Source organism: Zalophus californianus, chromosome 5 (assembly GCF_009762305.2).
Source record: "Zalophus californianus isolate mZalCal1 chromosome 5, mZalCal1.pri.v2, whole genome shotgun sequence".
Lineage (NCBI taxonomy): Eukaryota > Metazoa > Chordata > Mammalia > Carnivora > Otariidae > Zalophus > Zalophus californianus.
This window is the reverse complement of record NC_045599.1, coordinates 92,012,651-92,031,423: the sequence shown is the minus strand read 5'-3', so window position 1 is coordinate 92,031,423 and position 18,773 is coordinate 92,012,651. Positions and strand designations below refer to the sequence as shown.

At 46.7% G+C, this 18,773-nt stretch overlaps 1 long non-coding RNA gene across 2 annotated transcripts in view; it reads left to right on the top strand.

Moving 5' to 3' along the window:
• Positions 1 to 18,773, top strand: part of LOC113929149 — a 178,107-nt gene that overhangs the window by 64,247 nt on the left and 95,087 nt on the right. The window lies entirely within an intron of this gene.

Below are 18,773 nucleotides of genomic sequence, written 5' to 3'. Positions count from 1 at the left end.
ATCTGTGTCAATGCTAATGGTAGGTTAAGGTAATGGGGACTGGTATTGACTTTGGATTGAGCACCATGGGGGCCTTTGGTGGCCTTGGAAAGAGCCATTCCAAGGGGATGGTGAGGCTGAGAGCTGATTCTAGTGGACCTCAGAATGGGAGGGGAGAAACTAGACAGTTTGAGTTCAGTGAACATTTTAGAAAATCTACTCTGTGAAGGAGAAGAAGGAAATGGCAGTAGCTGGAGGGGAGTGTAGGGGTCAAAGTAGTTAAAAAGTATTTTTTAAGATAGAAGGAGGAACAGCATGCATGTTGGATGATGGAGATTTATCAGCAGAGAGGGAAAACCCAGTAATGCTGGAGCCAGAGGTTTAATTGCGGGAGTAATGTCCTCAAGGAGCTGAGAGGTAATGGCATCTGTGGCCTAGGGGAGCGGCTGGCCTTTGCAGAGAGGAAGTGACAGAGGAAGGCAGGAAGATGGGACGGATGGCAGGTGGGTTAGTAGTCAGTGGGGGTTGCATGAGGAGGCTCTCTGTGGACTGCTTCTACTTACTCAGAGTGCAAAGACAAGGGGATCAGTTGAGAGTGAGGAGGAGGGAGTAAGCATTGGAATTTTGAGGAGAATGTCCAGAGAATAGTCCCCAGGTGAGGGGACTAAGGAAATGCGGGATTGCTGGGCATGGCCGGGGGATGTTTCAGTGAGGCCTGTCAGCACAGCTGGGTGTGTGTCTCCGCCATGTTCAGCTGCTAGGAGCAGACACAGAGTAGGCGGGTGTGCTTAACCGAAGTTGCATTTTGCTAGGCACCAAGGAGGAAGGAACTATAGGCACTGGGATTGAGGGTATATGAAAAGGGGTATAGACTCTGGAATCTAACCAGGCAAGGTGGGCAGATTCTCTTGGTGGTTATGTCTGTGATGGAGGTCTTGATGGCTCTTTAAGATGATTAGATGGATTCATGTCGGATGTAAACTGAAAAGACTGGGGATAGTGGTTTGTGGCTGGAGTGTTTGATATTGGGATTATAGAGAAAGTGAAGGGCATTAGTCCGTTAGGCCTGCCATAACAAAATACCACAGGCTGAGTGGCTTAAACAGTAGACATTTATATCTCACAGCTCTGGAGGCTAGAAGTCCAGGGTCTAAGTGCTGGCAAGGCAGGTTTCATTCTGAGGCCTCCGTTCTTGCTTTGTAGGAGATTTCCATCTCATTGTGAGCTTATGTGACCTCTTCTTTGTGCATGTGAGGAGGGGAGAGAGAGAGAAGGAGAGAGAAGGAGAGGGACTGGGGAAGGGAGAGGGAACAAGAAAACATGCAAGTGAGCTCTCTGGTGTCTCTTCTCATAGGGCACCAAGCCCATTCGTGGAGCTCCACCCTCATGGCCTCATCCAGTGCTAATTACCTCCCAAAGGTCCCATCTTGTGTGTCAGGGCTTCAACATATGGATTTTGGGGGGACATAAGCATTCAGTCCATAACATGCAGTTATTGGCAATGACCTGATCTAAGCATTTGGCTAAGGTTATAGGATTATAGGATGAAGAACAGGATAACTGGAGGCAAGGAGGCCAAGGAACTAAGTGGGAAGGGTCTGGGAGAATTGTCTTCATGGAAATGAAATCACTAAGCATTATTATGACAGGAGTGGTTTTAGAAAAGAGAGTGAGGCAGCTGCTAAAATCTTCAAGGAAGGGGGTGAATGGAGGGTGCCACCATATCTGGGAGTGAGTGGGTGGGGTGGTTAAGAGGCCAGACTCTGGTGCAGGTTCCCCGAATGTGAGTCTTATCTGTGTGATCCTTGGCAAACTGCCTAATTTCTCTGTGCCTCGGTTTCCTCATTTGTGGAATGAGGATGATCATCATACCTACTTTGAGGTTTAAATGCATTAATGAATGAAAAGCACAACAGCGTTGGGACAGGAAGGGGCTGGGTGACCTAGTCTAGTGGTGTGAACGTCTAGGTCCACGAGCTTTTTCAGGGAAGTAGGAGAGAGAAAGTCCTAAACATGGTGAGGAGGGTATCTTGTCCACCTATGGGTCAGTGGCACAAGGAGTTTGAGCAAGAGAAGAGCTACCCTTGAGCAGGCAGAAGAGGAAGCAGAATTTTTAGGAGGGAAGTGGGTTTTGGGTAGGCGCAAGGTGAAGGGGAGCTCCAGGGAAGGGGTTGAAAATAGAGAATTGTGCTGAGAATGGACAGCGAAAGGCGCAGGACCCATGAGAAGGCTGGGATGCTGGCGAGGGACAGCAAGCTGGGTCACAGAAGTGTATGCACAGAGCCCTTCGGGGATGGAAGATCAGGCGATGTGGGATGATGGCTGGGAGCTGTGGGCTCCAGGCAGGGGCTGAGGCATGATAGAATTGGTCTTGAGGATTTCTTAGATGGCGGCATTGAGATAGAGTGCTGGGATATGTGTGTGGTGGTGGCAGGGGAGCTGGCTTGGCAAGAGCTCTGGGGGTGTCTGCTCTGGAACACCAATGGCACCATTGAGACCTCCTATGGGGAGCCTGTGGAGCTGAGCAAAGGGTGGCTGTGTCGCTAGACGCGGAGTCAGGAGTCCCTGGGGATGCACAGGGGAATGGAAGTGAACTGGTGAACCAATGGGGATCCATATCATGAAAAGGCCCCCTGTGCATTTTTCACGATGCAGACCTGTAGCCTGAGAGTCAGATCTATGCTTTATAAGCATCACTGAGAATGAGGGTGGATGGTGGATGATGGAACAGGGAGAAATCCAACTGGTCATAGGGACCAGTTAAGGAGTTGTCGGGGGATGAGGCAGCAGATTATGAAGACCAGAAATCAGGTGGAGGGGACAGGAGGAGGGAGGTAGGGGAGCAGACTTGAAAGAAATTTCAGGATCTGTTTCTTGGAGATATTCAGAAATCTCTGAACAACAGGCCCCAGTAGAGTCCTTGGGACCCAAAGTTGCTGAAAGGAGGCAGGAAAGGGGCAAGGGATATGAAAACCTGGCTCTTTATGGGGCTCCCTCACCAAGTCAGTAAGTTGTCATTTGTAATGATTCTCCTAAGTTTTCTGGAGCCTCAGTTTCCCTGACTATTCCACTAGCACAAGAATATGTCCAGCTTCCCCTCCCCTGGCATTTCGGCAATGAGTGAGTGGATGGGATATTGTTATGCATTTGAGCACTTCCATGAAAGATGCCTTCTCTTTGCAAAGCACATTCATGTCCATTATCTCGTGGAATGCTCACGATTCTGTCAGTCAGTTGACGCAGATGATGGTGAAGGTCATGATGAAGGCAGCTGATGTTTATAGTCTACTTACAAGTACCAGTCACTCTACTAAGCATTTGCCAACCTGGTTTTGATTTCCACAGCAATCCCTCAAGGTACATAATATTTCCTGTCTCCATTTTAAAGATGAAAATCCTGGAGCACAGAGAGGTTAGCAAATTTCCTGAAGTTGTACATTTAGTCAAGGCCTGGAACTGGGTTTTGGACTCGGGCAGTAAATGAACACCACAATCAGTTAACCACTTCTGCCATATATGTCATCATTCTCGCATTAGAGGAAGGGTTGGCAGGCCAGACCCAGCCCACTGATTGTTTTGTAAATAAAGTTTGATTGGAATCCAGTGATGCCCGTTCACATATGTATTGTCTGTGGCTGTTTTGCTGCACTGGTGGCAGGGTTGAATATCATGACAGAGACTGCATGACTCACGAAGCCTAAAATATTTACCTTCTGGCCCTTTGCAGAAAATTTCTTGAGCTCTATGCTAGACTTTTTTTTTTTTTTTGTCTGTTTCTCCCTTCTCTTCCTTCCTGCTTTTTTCAATGCAATAATACATAAGATATAAAAGTGAAGGAACATTATTCCTAATGTAGCATCCCATTTTCATGGGCATTTTACCAATGCCAAGTTGAGAAAGAAAGAGCAGTTAATGTGTCATCTGGTGAGTTTTTTGATGAGGACTACAATTTTTTCTTTTTTTTAAGATTTTTTAATTTATTTGAAGAGGAGAGAGAGAGAGAGAGTGGTGGGGAAGGGCAGAGGGAGAGAATCCCCAAGCCAACTCCCCACTGAGCTTGGGACCTGATCCCACAATCTGTGAGATCACCACCTGAGCATTAACCAAGAGTAGGACACTTAACTGACTGAGCCACCCAGGCGCCCCAGTGAGGTCTACTCTTAAAGTGATGACAAGGGTAAAAAATGACACCTAATTCTCATAAAATGTTTATGATGTCCCTACTGTGTACCAGGCACTGTTCTAAATGTTGTTGGGATTTCTGCCATCTGTAAAGTGGAGGGATTGAAATGAGAGAATCTAGATTAGGGTCTACCCATCTTGAACACATCCTAAGCTGTTTTTTAAAGAAACCCTCTGTCTCTAAGCAGCTGTAATGTGTACATAAGTGGCATACACAATGAAACGCATTCAGGGCAAGGACCTCCTTTTTAGAGATTAGTTCGTTAAGTGGACTAGATCACAAACACTGGCACTGGGTCATAGGAAATGTGTTTTAGCTCATTTGGCCACAGCAAGGGGAGAGAAGGCTCTCCCGACACGCTTGGCAAAACCAAACCCAGCTGAATGAAGGTCGCCAGCAACCGTTGGGCATCCTGTGTTGGGACGCATATAAAAGTTGCAGTGTCACCTCCTGGCCACTAGAGGACTTCATCCTATTTAAGCAGAGAAAGACTTGCTAGCGGCCTTTCCGCCCTGGGGGAGGATTGCTCATCTTTCCTTCACTTAAGTCTTCCAGCGGCCTTATGGGGGATGCTTCGTGAGATATAAAGCGTCAGAGGGTATTTATGAGACAGAGCCATCCAGTGCTGAATTGCTGAAGAGTACACCCCCAGCCTGATTGGTAGGAGACAGCTCTAGAGTTACAGTCTTTATTATTTTGAGCATAAATCCATCTCTTGCAACTTCCACCAGTTGGGTGTCCTCAACATGAGGTTTGTCTGGCTTCTACACATCACGTTCCCTTCCAAGATGTTCCCTCCCCTCCAGTGGAGAAGGCACAATGAAATGGCTTGTATTTAACCCATGCTTACATAGCACTGACTGTGCACTAGCACGAAGTACTGTACAAATGTTAACAAATGTAACTTAGTCCTCAAGAGCACCCTATGAAACAGGTGCACTTATTAGCCTCAACTTACAGAAACTGGGGAAATGGAAATACAGATATTTACGGAACTCACAGAGGGCCATGCCACTATTAGGTAATAGGGCTGGGATTTGAACTCAGACAGTGAAGCTTCAGAGCTCATACTTTTTTTTTAAATCTTTTTTTTTAAAGATTTTATTTATTTATTTGAGAGAGAGATTGAGAGAGAGAGAGAGCACATGAGAGGCGATAGGGTCAGAGGGAGAAGCAGACTCCCTGCTGAGCAGGGAGCCTGATGTGGGACTCGATCCTGGGACTCCAGGATCATGACCTGAGCCGAAGGCAGTCGCTTAACCAACTGAGCCACCTTCAGAGCTCATACTTTTAACTAGCACGCTCTGCTTTGCCCCCTCCCAGGAGAGGGGCCAGATAAACAATGAGATATTTTAAAAACATTTTCACCTATTTTTTTCACTATAAGTACATAACAGGAAATTTGGAACATCAAAAGAGAAGAAAAATCACCCAGGCTTACCACAATCGCAGCCAGCAGTCTCATGTTTTTGCTTTCATTTTTTTTAGATGCATGTGTGTTTTTTCCAATCTCTGTGTGTGCAGTTTGCATTCTGTTTTCCTGCTTAACATGTGATGTCCTAATGTTATTCCATACTTTTCATAACCACTATTTTAAATATTGCGAGAATGTGCGTGTGCAGTGACCCAATCAAAGCTCTAGAGGAGCTGGTAGATGAGAATGGCCAAAGAAGGGAGAGAGCAAAACAGACTGTCAAGGCACAGACGCAGAATGCCCGCGGGACCTCTGGACGTGCATAAAGACCGCAAGGGCCACTGTGCTGACACGTCTTGTCAGTGGCACTGAGCTGGGAGGCGGCAGCTGGCGAGCCAGTGCCTCGCAGCATTTGGAGACTAAAAACAGCTTTGTGAGGTCACAACATGTGGTGAAGTCTCCATGGGGAAAAACGGCTTGTGTTCACTGGGGTGTCTTTTCCCTGCATGTATGCGGATTCTGAGAAGTCCCTGAGTTCCAGTTCCAGCCTTGTTGGCTCTGTGACTGTGGATGCATCAGTTCGCTTCTCAGGGTATCAGTGTTCTTAACTATCTCATGGGAACAGTAACATGGGTAAAGATGATCGTTGTGTCAGTTAGGGATGCTTTTGGCTGCAAGTGACAGCAAATCTGATTTACAAGGGATCAAGCAAGAGAGACTTTTAATTAGCTCACATAACAAGAAATTTGGAGCTGAGTAGTCCCAGGCTCGTGCAAGGGCTCAGCAGTGTCATCAGGGAACCCAGACTTTCTCTCTTTTCAATATACCGTTCTTAGGGTGTTGGCTGTAGTTCTAGTTTTTGAGTATATTTCGATGGCTGGATCCATGGTGGAGTAATATAGAAATTCCTTATAGAAATTCAGTTTCGGGAAGACACTCTTGTTCTATCTGACCAGCAGGAAGGCACCTATCTTTCCAGAAGGGCTCTGTATCAATCCTTGCATGGGTAAGGCAGCTTCTCTGTGAAGGAGCCTTCCAGCATGAGTGGAGAATTACTTCCAAAACCATTGTTTTGGGTACCGCTACACACACACACACACACCATAAAACAAAACAAATTAAAATGAAAATAACTAGAAGTGTGTGAGACCAGGAAAGATCAAGTCCTCTCTCCCCTGGGTGTGTACTCTCCATCTTGGAGACCTGTGATCTAGGACATTTCAGAGGTGGAGACAAATGATTTTGACTTACAAAAATACAGTCTCAGTGCTTTTGTTTGGCAGTTGATTTGGGGGGGGAGGGATGTTTAAATTTCAAATTGGTTTTTCTACTAAAATATTTTTGTAATAGAAATTCATACACAGGATAAAATTTCAAATCGGGGTGGCCCCTGCCAGTACAGAGAGCCACAAGGGCTTTGCTGGAGCATCAGGAGCTCGACTCTGGAGATGGGGAGCTGAGTCTTGTCTTGGGGGCTCTCTGAACGAGCCCTTGGTTGTGACGGTGGCCCAATTGGGCTGTGACAGCTGAGCAGGGAGCCCTCAAGGGCTGAGGCTGCTCTCATGCCTTACGTGAGCCCTGTGGCATCTGCACTGCCTGGATCATTTCAGGAACTTGAGGACTCCAAGTGGGGAGCCCTGACAGCTGGCCTGGGGGATGGCCAGAAGGGGAGGACGTTCTTCAGATGGCCCTCAATCAGCAGCCGATAGCATTTGGCCTGCTGCATGCATTTGTGGCATTGCTTTGGAATGCATTTCAGGGGAGAGGACCCTCTGTGACAAGACAGTTTCCTTTTATTTTGAAGGGGGCTGGTTTGATTGGCTTTTAACTCTCTAAAGTTCAGAAATAACTGATTCAACGTTGTCATATTCCTGAACACTGAGGGAGGCAGAGATATGAGGTGATGACATGCTCAGGTTTTCCCTCCCCCAAGAAAAATGAGAAAATGACTGAGAAAATAATAAGTGCATGCATATGCAAACAGATGCTATGCAATATTCCTGACCAACGATGATGCCCTTTGCCATTCTCAAGGATTTGGATCCACCAGCCCAACAAAATGGCAGAGGCCAGCAACAGAAATTCCAATGGAGGAACATGAGAATTCTATGCCCTTTCTTAACCTTAAACAGACTTCAAAGGTGCAAGGATGGAGAGAAGCAATTGCACAGGGTGCCTGACAAAGGGAGTGTCTTCAGTGAGGGAGGGAAAGGACCCAACTTCACTGGCTGAAGAAACAAAGAAATTTATGAGCTCATACATCTAAGGTGTTCAGGATGCTATTAAGGTGCAGCTGGATCCAGGTGTTCACACAAGGGCTTTAGACATCTGTTTCTTTCCATCTTTTAGCCTTGGCTTTCCTCTGTGTTTGCTTCATTTTTGGGCAATCTGTTTGTTTGTGGTGGCTCCAGCATCTCGGAGCCCAAATCTTACCAGAAAGAGCTCCTCCTCCCAAGAGGTTCCTGTAGGAGTCCCCTGGTTGGCTCTTTTGGGTCTGGCATGGGTCATATGTCCATCCCTGACCCACTCACTGTGGCCAGGGTAATGGCATATACTGAATAGTATGAGCCCGTGCCCAGAGCCAGAGAGCAGGGGGACCCTTCCTAAGCCACAGGGCTGATGGGGAGGGTGTGGCGGCTCCCCAGAGGGAAGATGGGGGCTAGTGCCAGAGGAAGGGCAAAGGGATGCGAGGCAGGAAAGCCCAGTTGTTCACCACAGGGGGCATCTGAGGCAGAAGCCGGGCCCATCCAGGATTTTCATTTATTTCCTTGGTGCATCATCATTGCCAAGTGCTGTGGGGTGTTGATGGAGTGGTTGCTCTTCTCTCTTCTGTCCTGCAAGAATGGCAGTCTATTTTTTAAAAATAAAATATTTATCATCCTTTTTCTCCCAGCTTTGAGATATAATTGACCTAGAACATGGTGTAAGTTTTAGGTATACAATGTAATGATTTGATATACCAATATATTGTGAAATGGTTACCACCATAAGGTTAGTTAACACATCCCTCATATCACATAGTTACCTTTGTGCGTGCGTGTGTGTGCGCGTGTGTGTGTGTGTGTGTGTGTGTGTGTGTGTGGTTAAGATCTTCTAAAATATATTCTCTTAGCAGCTTTCAAGTATACAGCACAGTATTGTTAACTATAGTCACCATGCTGTCCGTCACATCCCCAGGACTTACTCATCTTATAACTGGAAGTTTGTGCCCTCTGACCACCTCGCCCACTTCCCCCATTCCCATCCCCCACCCCCAATAAACACTGGTCTGTCTTTGAGTTTAGTTTCTTAGATTCTACGTACAAGTGAGATCATGTAGTACTTGTCTTTCTCTGTCTGACTTATTTCACTTAGCATAATGCCCCCCAGATTCATTCATGTTGTCTCAAATGACACGATTTCCTTCTTTTTTTGTGGCCAAATAATATTCCATCACACACACAGTCACACACCACATTTTCTTTATCTATTCATCTGTCAGTGGGCACTTAGGTTGTTTCCAGATTTTGGCTACTGTGAATAATGCTGCAGTGAACATGGGGGGTGCAGATATCTCTTCAAGATATTGAGTTCATTTCCTTCGTATGTATACCCAGAAGTAGGGTTGCTGGAACATATGATAATTCTATTTTTAAATTTTTGAGGAACCTTCATAACTGTTTCCTATAGTTGGCTGTACCAGTTTACATTCCCACGGACGGTGCACAAGGGTTCTCTTTTCTCCACATCCTTGCCAACACTTGTCATCTCTTGTTTTTTTGATAATAGCCATTCTAACAGGTGTCATGTGATATCCCATTGTGGCTTTGATTTGCATTTCCCTGATGATCAGTGATGTTGAGCACCTTTTCATGTACCAGTTGGCCATTTGAATGTCTTCTTTGGAAAAATGTCTATTCAGGTCCTTTGACCATTTTTAAAAAAGATTTTATTATTTATTTATTGAAAAAGAGAGAGCACGTGCATGCACAAGCAGGGGGAAGGGGCAGAGGGAGAAGCAGACTCCCCACTGAGCAAGAAGCCCAATGCGGGACTTGATCCCAGGACTCCAGATCATGATGTGAGCTGAAGGCAGATGTTAACCAACAGAGCCATCCAGATGCCTGCCCTTTGACAATTTTTAAATTGGATTATTAATAACTATTGGACTGTATGATTTCTTTACATATTTTGGATATTAGCTCCTTATCAGATATGTGGTTTGCAAGTATTTTCTCTAGTTCCATATGTTGCCTTTAAATTGTGTTGATTGCAGTCACCTCCTGATTTGGGGCAATAAGGAGTCTTGTGGTCAGGATGCCAGTTAGGATGTTTTTGGGTGATGGCTGTTCTGTTTGGGGTTTTGCAGCATGCAGACAACTACAAACATTTATTTTCTTGCTCATGAGTCTTGGTTGGGATTGACAGCTTGGCTCCAGGCTGCTGGTTGAGTCCAAGTCTCTTTGGACTAGTGGCTACTTGGGGCATGCTTTCTCATGGTGGATCATGGAAGTGTAAAGGGGCAAACCAAACTGTGCAAATCGTGGGAGAGTTCCTCTTGTGTCACATCTACTAAAATTACCTTGACCAAAACAAAGCACATAGGCAAGCCCAGTGTCAGTGCGGTGAGGATGTGCTCTCTGTGTCACCCTGCTCGGCAAGGCCACGTGGCAGAGGGAGGGGAGAAGAAATGGAAACAATTGTCCGATCTTCCATGTGTTTCCTTCATGAGAACTCATCTGTGTCAGGCGTCCCGCGCAGAATTAGCTTTATGGCCCATTCAGTCCTTTCTGTGTCCGATGGTGATGGTGATAAAGGGGTGGTTTTGCAAGAGCTTGAGTTTCCTCCTTGAGGTCAGAATCAGGGTTGAGATGGGTACCCAGATCTCTTCAGGTATTGCTCCACTTAGTGTGTAATGGGATGGTCTTCACTCTTACCTGTCTGGAGCCCCCTGCTGGATAGGCAGGTGATCAAGGTAAGGGTGAGCTGAGTGCAGGGCCGGGAGAGGCCTGATGAGAGCTGCAGAGCACAGGGCCAAAGGTGAGCTGGGAGAGCCAAATCAACAGCCAGAAAGCCAATCTGACTAAGGGGCCTGTCTGGAGGGGTAGGCAGAATGAGATTGAATCAGGGAAATTGGACAGAGCCCAGGGGACAGGCCAAGCAAGAGGGTGCTGGACAGATAGGGGCGTGGGGGCTCAAGAAATTTCCCAAGCAACAGGAATTCTCAGCCTGGAAGGGAAGGAAGTGTTAAGATTTGAGGCGTGACCCATTTTTTAACCCCAAAGAGGAAACAAGTCATTGGGCAGGCAATTTCCCCTCTGATTCCTGCCTTGGCAAATTTCTTTAAATTGCTTAAAAATATCAATATCCACAATCACCATAAGAAGCTCATATACCATAGAAACACTTGCAAAGAAAGAGTGTGGTAGTTATTTTTCTTTTTTAGCTCCTGGTGAAGGCTGACTGTTTTCCAGGATGAATGGTTACTACTGAAATTATCTTTCCAGAGCTCTGAGTTTTTTCCTTACAATTAACGTCAGTATTGCCGAAGTGGGCCTGTTACATTTGAGTAATGGAGGCACAGAGTGGCAACTGCAGTAGCAGGAAAAAAAGGCACAGTTACTGTAAATGGGTATTTCTGTTGTGACGGAGCCGTTCTGTGTAGTCCTGTTACATATCGGGAGTCTGGGGGGCGGGGGGCAGAGGCAGAGCAGGTGGAGGGAGGGAGGAGAGGGCTCTTGGAGGGCAGAGAGCAAGTTTCTCCTGCAGAGAATGTGGGGCCTTCTGCACAGCTGGGTGTCTGCAGATGGCAAGGATCACATTTCTGGATCTGGTGTGAGCAAAGGAGGCACAGAAAGCCTCTACTTTTCTGTGCAGTTGGAGGCTGATATTGGTACCAGATGGGAGAGAACGAACTTATTAGTAATGATAATACCAAGATCTGCGAGGCACTTATTGTGCACCACAGAGTGGGTTCAGACTGTACGTGCTTTATCTCTTGAAGATAGTCCAATACGGTAGGTACTATTATTATTCCCATTTTACAGATGAGAAAACCAAGGGTGAACATGGTGAAATCATCTACTCAGGGTGATATGTCCAGTAAGTGGTAGAGCAGGAATCCAAACCCAGGTGGCACTGAAGCTCATGGTGACTCATCCAATATAAGCGCCCAGCATGGCATGACTGTGAAAGTCACAGGTCAGGCTTAGCCAGTGTTTTTAGATGCCCAGGGTACTGACACAGGCACAGTGGCTCCCCACGGGCTGAGTGCTGGAGAGGGCAGCCAGACCACAAGTGGCCCTGGGGCCCTGTCTGCAGAGGATCAGGGGAAGGGACTGGATTTTTCAACCAAAAAAGGAGAAGAACCATGGAGTGGACATGGTGGTTGTCTCTCTGACATTCACCACACCCTTCTCCCATTGTGTAACACCAGGAGTGGGGGAGGGGGGGGTTTGGTAGATTGACCCACAGCTTGGATGGACCCTGGTTGATCTATAGTTAAGCCAGTCATGGATGTCCCATCCCCCTTGCCTCTGTGATTGTCTTAGAGATGGCCGATCTAAGACATTTCAGGCCAGTGAAATGCAGGGAGGGGTTTGGTAGGGGCTTCTAGGAAAGTTAAGTCTGTGCTTTGATGAGGGGATTCAGGAAAGGGCCAGCTCTCTGTCTACCCCTCCCCTCCACAGTAAGCAAGAAAGCAGGTAGCTTTGCTGGCTGTTGGCAGCCACCGTGTAACCACAGAGTCATCCAGCCCTGGATGATGGCAGAACCACTAGATCAATCCCCCTCCCCCGCACAAGCCCACGCTGACTCAGGGGCTGCCTCTCAGGATAAATCTCCTTATTGTTTTATCCTCATTGAGCTGCGTGTTTTCTTGATGCTACAGCGTTTTAACTGGCATATCCTGGGTTACAAAAGGAAGATAAGCTCGATGTCTTTGTTCCCAGGAAAACAGATTAGAACTCTGGGGAGCTAGGTATCTGTCTCAATGGAAGGAGCTGTCTTGTAGTGAGTGCTCTGCGTTTGAATCATCCAAGCTAAGGCTGGGGAATCTTCAAGAGATTTCTTTCTTTCTTTCTTTCTTTCTTTAATTATGTTCAGTTAGCCACTATATATCATTAGTTTTTGGTGTAGCATTCAATGATTCATTAGTTACGTATAACACCCAGCGCTTATCACAACACGTGCCCTCCTTAATACTCATCACCCTGTTACACCCCTCTTCCCTCTGAAATGCTCAGTTTGTTTCTTGGGGTCAATAGTCTCCCTCTCTGATTTCTCCCCCTTCAGATTTCCCTCCCTTCCCCTATGGTCCTCCGTGCTATTGCTTATGTTCCACATAGGAATGAAACCGTATGATAATTGTCTTTCTCTGCTTGACTTATTTCACTTAGCATAATCCCCTCCAGTTCCATCCGTGTCAATGCAACTGGTGGGTATTCATCCTGTATACGATGGAATATTATTCAAGAGATTTCTAAGAGGGAGGAGAGACATGGCTACTGGTATGCTCACCACTATCAGGGTGGGGACTCCTGCACCCCTTAAGAGTGGGAGTGGGACTCTGAGGCAGGGGGCTGATGCTGAGTGCCCCTCCCTGCTGCAGGACAACATCTCAAGGACAATTGAAAAACTGTAGTTTTTCCTGCATTGTCTTCAAAAGAGACCAGAATTTTAAAAAACGATTTTCCCCCAAAACTCTCACATATTAAGAAGTTGAGTCAAAGTGGTGCTCATGTGATGTGTATTATAGCTAATACATCGGCTGTAGGTCAAGTTGGTGGTGCAGTTGCCTTGTATTTTTTTAGTTTTTTGTATGGTTTAGAGGAAAATGGGACTTTTCATATAATTAATGGGACTGAGGCAGCAGTGTCCATCATATCGGGCATGCCGTGTAAATTCTTAGCATGGCAAACTATTGTAAAGGTTTATGGTTGTGATATCTTTGCTTTCCTGACATATTGAGTCATACTTATGATTTAATTATTGTGAAGTCCAGAGTTAGGAACGCTTCGTAACCTTGCCACAGCAATATTGTTTTTGCAGGGAAGAGGGAAGCCAATCCGTTTTAGTCATTGTGCTAATTTATAAACACATTGCCTGTTCTAGGTTCCTTTCACAATCCCTTCTGGATCTGTCATCTATGAATTTATTAGAACATTTAAAAACATTGACTGTTTCTAGGGTGTACCACCCACTTGCTATGAAAAACCATGCTTTCTTTTATTTATCCTAAACTTGTATTTCCTGAGAGGCCAGTGTCTTCAGCGTCCCCCACTTTGGGATTACTCTCCTGGGGCATGACCAGCCCAGGATGACAAGCAGCAGTGGCCTTGGTCATTCTCACCTAATGCCATCTTAACTTTGTTTTGTATAAGTGGCTCATTTACTTTCCTCCACTGGGTCTCAAAGCAAATTAACAGTATCGGGATTTTGCTAAATGAAGATGGAATTAAGCAGAGACCATAGAATATACTGGTGCTACTTTGGCAGCCTTTTATGTGGTAAAGCGAGGGAGAACTTGGCTCCTGGCTGCCTCGCCCAGGAGGATGGGTGAAGGAAGGCCATATCGCAAGCAGTGTGTTCTGGGTCATTACTGAGTCCAGAAGGACTCAGGCTAGACGGTGAAAATCCTTATTTGAATTCATAGAAGCAGCCTTTTAATTTCCAGATAGAATGGCTGTTCCTCAGTTGTCAGGCTCTTGTGCTTATTTTCTGACTTGGAAGATGGGCACAGGGCAGGAAGAATCAGGCATGTTCTCAAATGTCTGGGATAATAGGCATCATTTTCTTAAATTATCTCTGCTTCCTGTAGAATTAGTTTTTTGAGTTCAAAGTCCCCCAGATCTCTTGCTAGCTGCCCTGAAGCAGGCATGTCGCACCCCTTTCTTAGTCCAGAGCTGCAGGTGGATGTCTCAGGTCTTTTCTTCTTGCCCAGTACCAGAGGGAGACCACACAAACTGCTTAAGGTTTGCCCAAAGGGCTGGGCCCAGTGTGTGGCGCATCAGCCCCAATGCTCTGCGTGCCCAGCTCCACACTGAACCTCCCGTTCCTGTTATACAGCTTAGGAAAACGAGACTGTTTGCAACTTGAAAGCCCATCCCTGGCCAGGGCACTTGCTAGCAGAGATCTAGAGGAATTAAGGACTTCAGCAGCATACTCCAGTTCCAGCTTTTGCTCTCCAGCCCAGAGGAGCTACTCTGTCTGCATTTTTGTGCATGCTTGTCTTTCTCTCTGACTTTTTGGAGGCATAGATTGCTGGTCCTTATCGAGGGCTGACTTTGACCATGCATTCACTTTCTCTTAAAGCTCCCAACCACCTTACAGGGTCTGTGTCATTCCTCCATTGGATGGACAGAGGAACTCATGCTCCAGGGAAGGAGGCACCTAGCCTGGAGTTACACTGCTTCGGGGTGGCAGAAATGGGATTTCCCATTCTGAAATGCCACTGTCTACTGATTTGCTTATATGAGCACTTAAAAAAATATGAGAAAAAGTAGGAATGTGTTTGTTCTAAGTTCCTTGCCTATAACAGCTGGCTTGACTTTTCATTTCTCCAGGTTTTGATGCTTTTGTAAAGGCAAGACCCATGCTTTGTTCTCTGTCCCATAAAGGCTCCCTTGGCAGAGCAGGGAGCAGGGGGCTCTAGGGCTCCAGGAGGTGGTGCATTACCCAGAGGATTATTGACCCTCATTTAGTGATGGACCTTGGGGCTGATACTGAGGAGACTAGGGTTCTCTACATGGTCTCAGGAAGGGGTGAATTTAGTTCTGTTGCTTCTTTGAGTGTGAGGATAAACCTCGATGGGCTTCCTTTTCCTGTCTCCCTCTCCCCCTCTCACTACCCTTGTGTATATTGGCCTGTCTTACTTGAGCACCATTTCCCCCATGGTTTTAGGGATCATTTTTATTTCTTCTTGTAAATGATCAGTTTGTGTTTTCCAGCACCAATTGTAAGCCTACATCAGTAACACAGAGAGGTCTCTCTGTTTGAAAGGATATATTCACTTTCTATCTCTGGCCTCCTTTTTGGCCAGAATAGTAGGCATTCTGGAAAATATGACCCTCTTAAGACCTTCTTCCTGCCTCTTGTGCTGGCATTGATGGGTTTTCTCTCCTCACATCTTTTTCATGAGTGGTCATTTCTCTGTTCCTTGACTCACGATGGTGCAGCAAGGAATCCTCTTGCCACTTAACAAGACTCTGTGTTTGAAAGCCCATCTCAAATGCTCTTGCCTCCATGAGGTTCTCCCTGAGTTATCCTCAACTGGGTATATCCTTGCCCTTCTTCATACCCACAGTCTCCTCAGTATCAGCCCCAAGGTCCATCACTAAATGAGGGTCAATAATCCTCTGGGTAATGCACCACCTCCTGGAGCCCTAGAGCCCCCTGCTCCCTGCTCTGCCAAGGGAGCCTTTATGGGACAGAGAACAAAGCATGGGCCTTGCCTTTACAAAAGCATCAAAACCTGGAGAAATGAAAAGTCAAGCCAGCTGTTATAGGCAAGGAACTTAGAACAAACACATTCCTACTTTTTCTCATATTTTTTTAAGTGCTCATATAAGCAAATCAGTAGACAGTGGCATTTCAGAATGGGAAATCCCATTTCTGCCACCCCGAAGCAGTGTAACTCCAGGCTAGGTGCCTCCTTCCCTGGAGCATGAGTTCCTTTGTCCATCCAATGGAGGAATGACACAGACCCTGTAAGGTGGTTGGGAGCTTTAAGAGAAAGTGAATGCATGGTCAAAGTCAGCCCTCGATAAGGACCAGCAATCTATGCCTCCAAAAAGTCAGCCCAGAAAGATAGTCTGATAGTCTATCTTTAGTAGTTTTTTCTTTAAAACATGCTGTTTCTCCCTGTTTCCCTAGTTGTAAAATTAGCACATATCCATCATAGAAAGTGGAAAATGCAGAAAGGCACAAAGAGGAAAATAAGAATTAGTGAGATAACGGTAAGCTCCAGCATCGGGGAGGGTCTTATGTAGGCACTCTTCAAAGCTCTTCACATACATTCATCCAGCTCATTTTCACAGCTGCTCCTGGAGGTTGCTATTACCAGAATCCTGATTTTACACATGAGTAAATGATCTTCAAGGCGGTCATGACCTGTGTCTCATATATCATCCAGGGCCCTGTGGAGATCTTGCTGAACTCGGCTGAGTGGGTTCCATGGCTGTGAGAGTTGGGGAGTCCTGGGCCAAGCCCCTGGGCTTCTCCTGGTTCCTGCTCTGGACTCTCTGCAGCCTGGGGTGCTGCTTGGACATCCAGCTGGATGCCGGCTGTCCGGAGATGGCAACTTCAGAGGCTACCTCTGTGTTACTTTCTTCCTACTTCTCCCTGTGTGACTTCTCCTTGGGTCAGACAGAGGCTGCCACACATAAAGAGAAGCTGGTTTTAATTGTGGGAATAAAAAGCACAAGAAGTAATAGCCCCAGCAAACATTTATGGAGTGCTTACCAATGTGCCAAACCCTGTTCTGGGAGCTGTGTGTGTGTGTGTGTGTGTGTGTGTGTGTGTGTGTGTGTGTGAACTCCTGTCCTCCTTACACAACAGTTGCATTCTGGATGAAGGGACATCAGCACAGAGAGGTTAAGAAATTTGACTGAGTTACATAGCTAGAATGCAGTGTGATTCAAGCTCAGGTGGATTTATTACTTCTGTAACCTTACAAGTAGAATGAGGATCAAGGAACAGCCTCGGGCCTCTCCCCACCCCAGACCACAAGGGTATTCCTGGGCTGGAGGGATGACTGGCAAAGAGTGGGTGTGGGGCATAGTATAAGATGGGGGACCTGACTGAGGTCCAGGCAGAGAGGGGAAGGTCAGCAGTGAGAGACTGTCAGGGGCAGCCTGGGAACTGATCTGATGCCCACAGAGGAGTCCCAAAAGCTCTTTGTCTAGTCACTCCAACCTATGGCCTTTGGGACACCTGTGGATCATCCATCAGAACAACACTCACCTGCGCCTGGAGACTTAGTCAAGTCCCGTCTAAATAGCCCTGTGTGTACACCCCCGTTCTTTCAAGGTCCATCACACCTGTGGGCCCTGGAAATAGAGGGCAGGGGGGTCTCGGCACCTAGAGGGATGGTAGCTGTGCTCTTGAACTTGGGTAGGAACAGCATCGAAACCCATCACCTCTTCTGATCTTCAAGGGACAAACTAAACACCTTTCAGGTCATGGGAAGTCAGAAACAGACAGTCATGGGCGCCTGGGTGGCTCAGTCGTTGAGCGTCTGCCTTCGGCTCAGGTCATGATCCCAGGGTCCCGGGATCGAGTCCCACATCGGGCTCCCTGCTCGGCGGGAAGCCTGCTTCTCCCTCTCCCACTCCCCCTGCTTGTGTTCCCTCTCTCACTGTGTCTCTATCTGTCAAAGAAATAAATAAAATCTTAAAAAAAAAAAAAAGAAACAGACAGTCATGTGGATGAAGGCTGGGAAGACTTCTTAGAGAAAGAAGAGTATAGCCTGGTTCTAGAATGACAGAGACAGATTCACCTGGAGGAGGAGGGAGGAAGGAGCACACACCAGGCGGAGGAGAAGGGCTGAGAGAAGGGAGTGGCTCGGCGTCCAGGGATATGGACTGAGGGGACCCTCCAGAAGCTGGGTTGGGGTACATGGTAGGTTGTGTACCACCTGGGATGGGGGACTTGATGAGGTCAGGGAGAAGTGTGGGTGTGAGAATCAGACAGACTCGGGCTTGAATCCTAGCTCTGCTACTTACTAGTTATTGGATTTCTGGCAAGTCACATGTCCTGCCCTCACCCTAACCTCAGTTTCTTCACTTGTAAAATGGAAGCTATAACACCTACCTAAGGAAGCCCCAAGCAGGACTTGGTGAGATCATGAACAGATAGTGCCTAGCCCCGTGCCTGGCGCATACGTAGGACTTGCTTAACAAATGGTATCCATTACTCTTGCTCTGCTGGGAAATCTCCTCAAACTGCTGCTTTGTTTTATATGTCTTCATGCAATGTCCCCAAGTAGCAGTTCCCAAGAAGACACATTCTAGCCTCCACATCTGAAAGAAAGGGGGAAAATCTTAGTGGATGTTCCGCTAGAGGAAAATTATACAGTGGGCATAAAGGAAATGTGGGGATGCCATTCCTCCATCTTAACTTGCTTTTGGTTTGCTTTTCCTGGGAAGCTGTATTCATTTGAGTAGTTTTCCTGGCAAACATTGGAAACATATGTCTGGTTCTTTCATGCACAACGGGGAT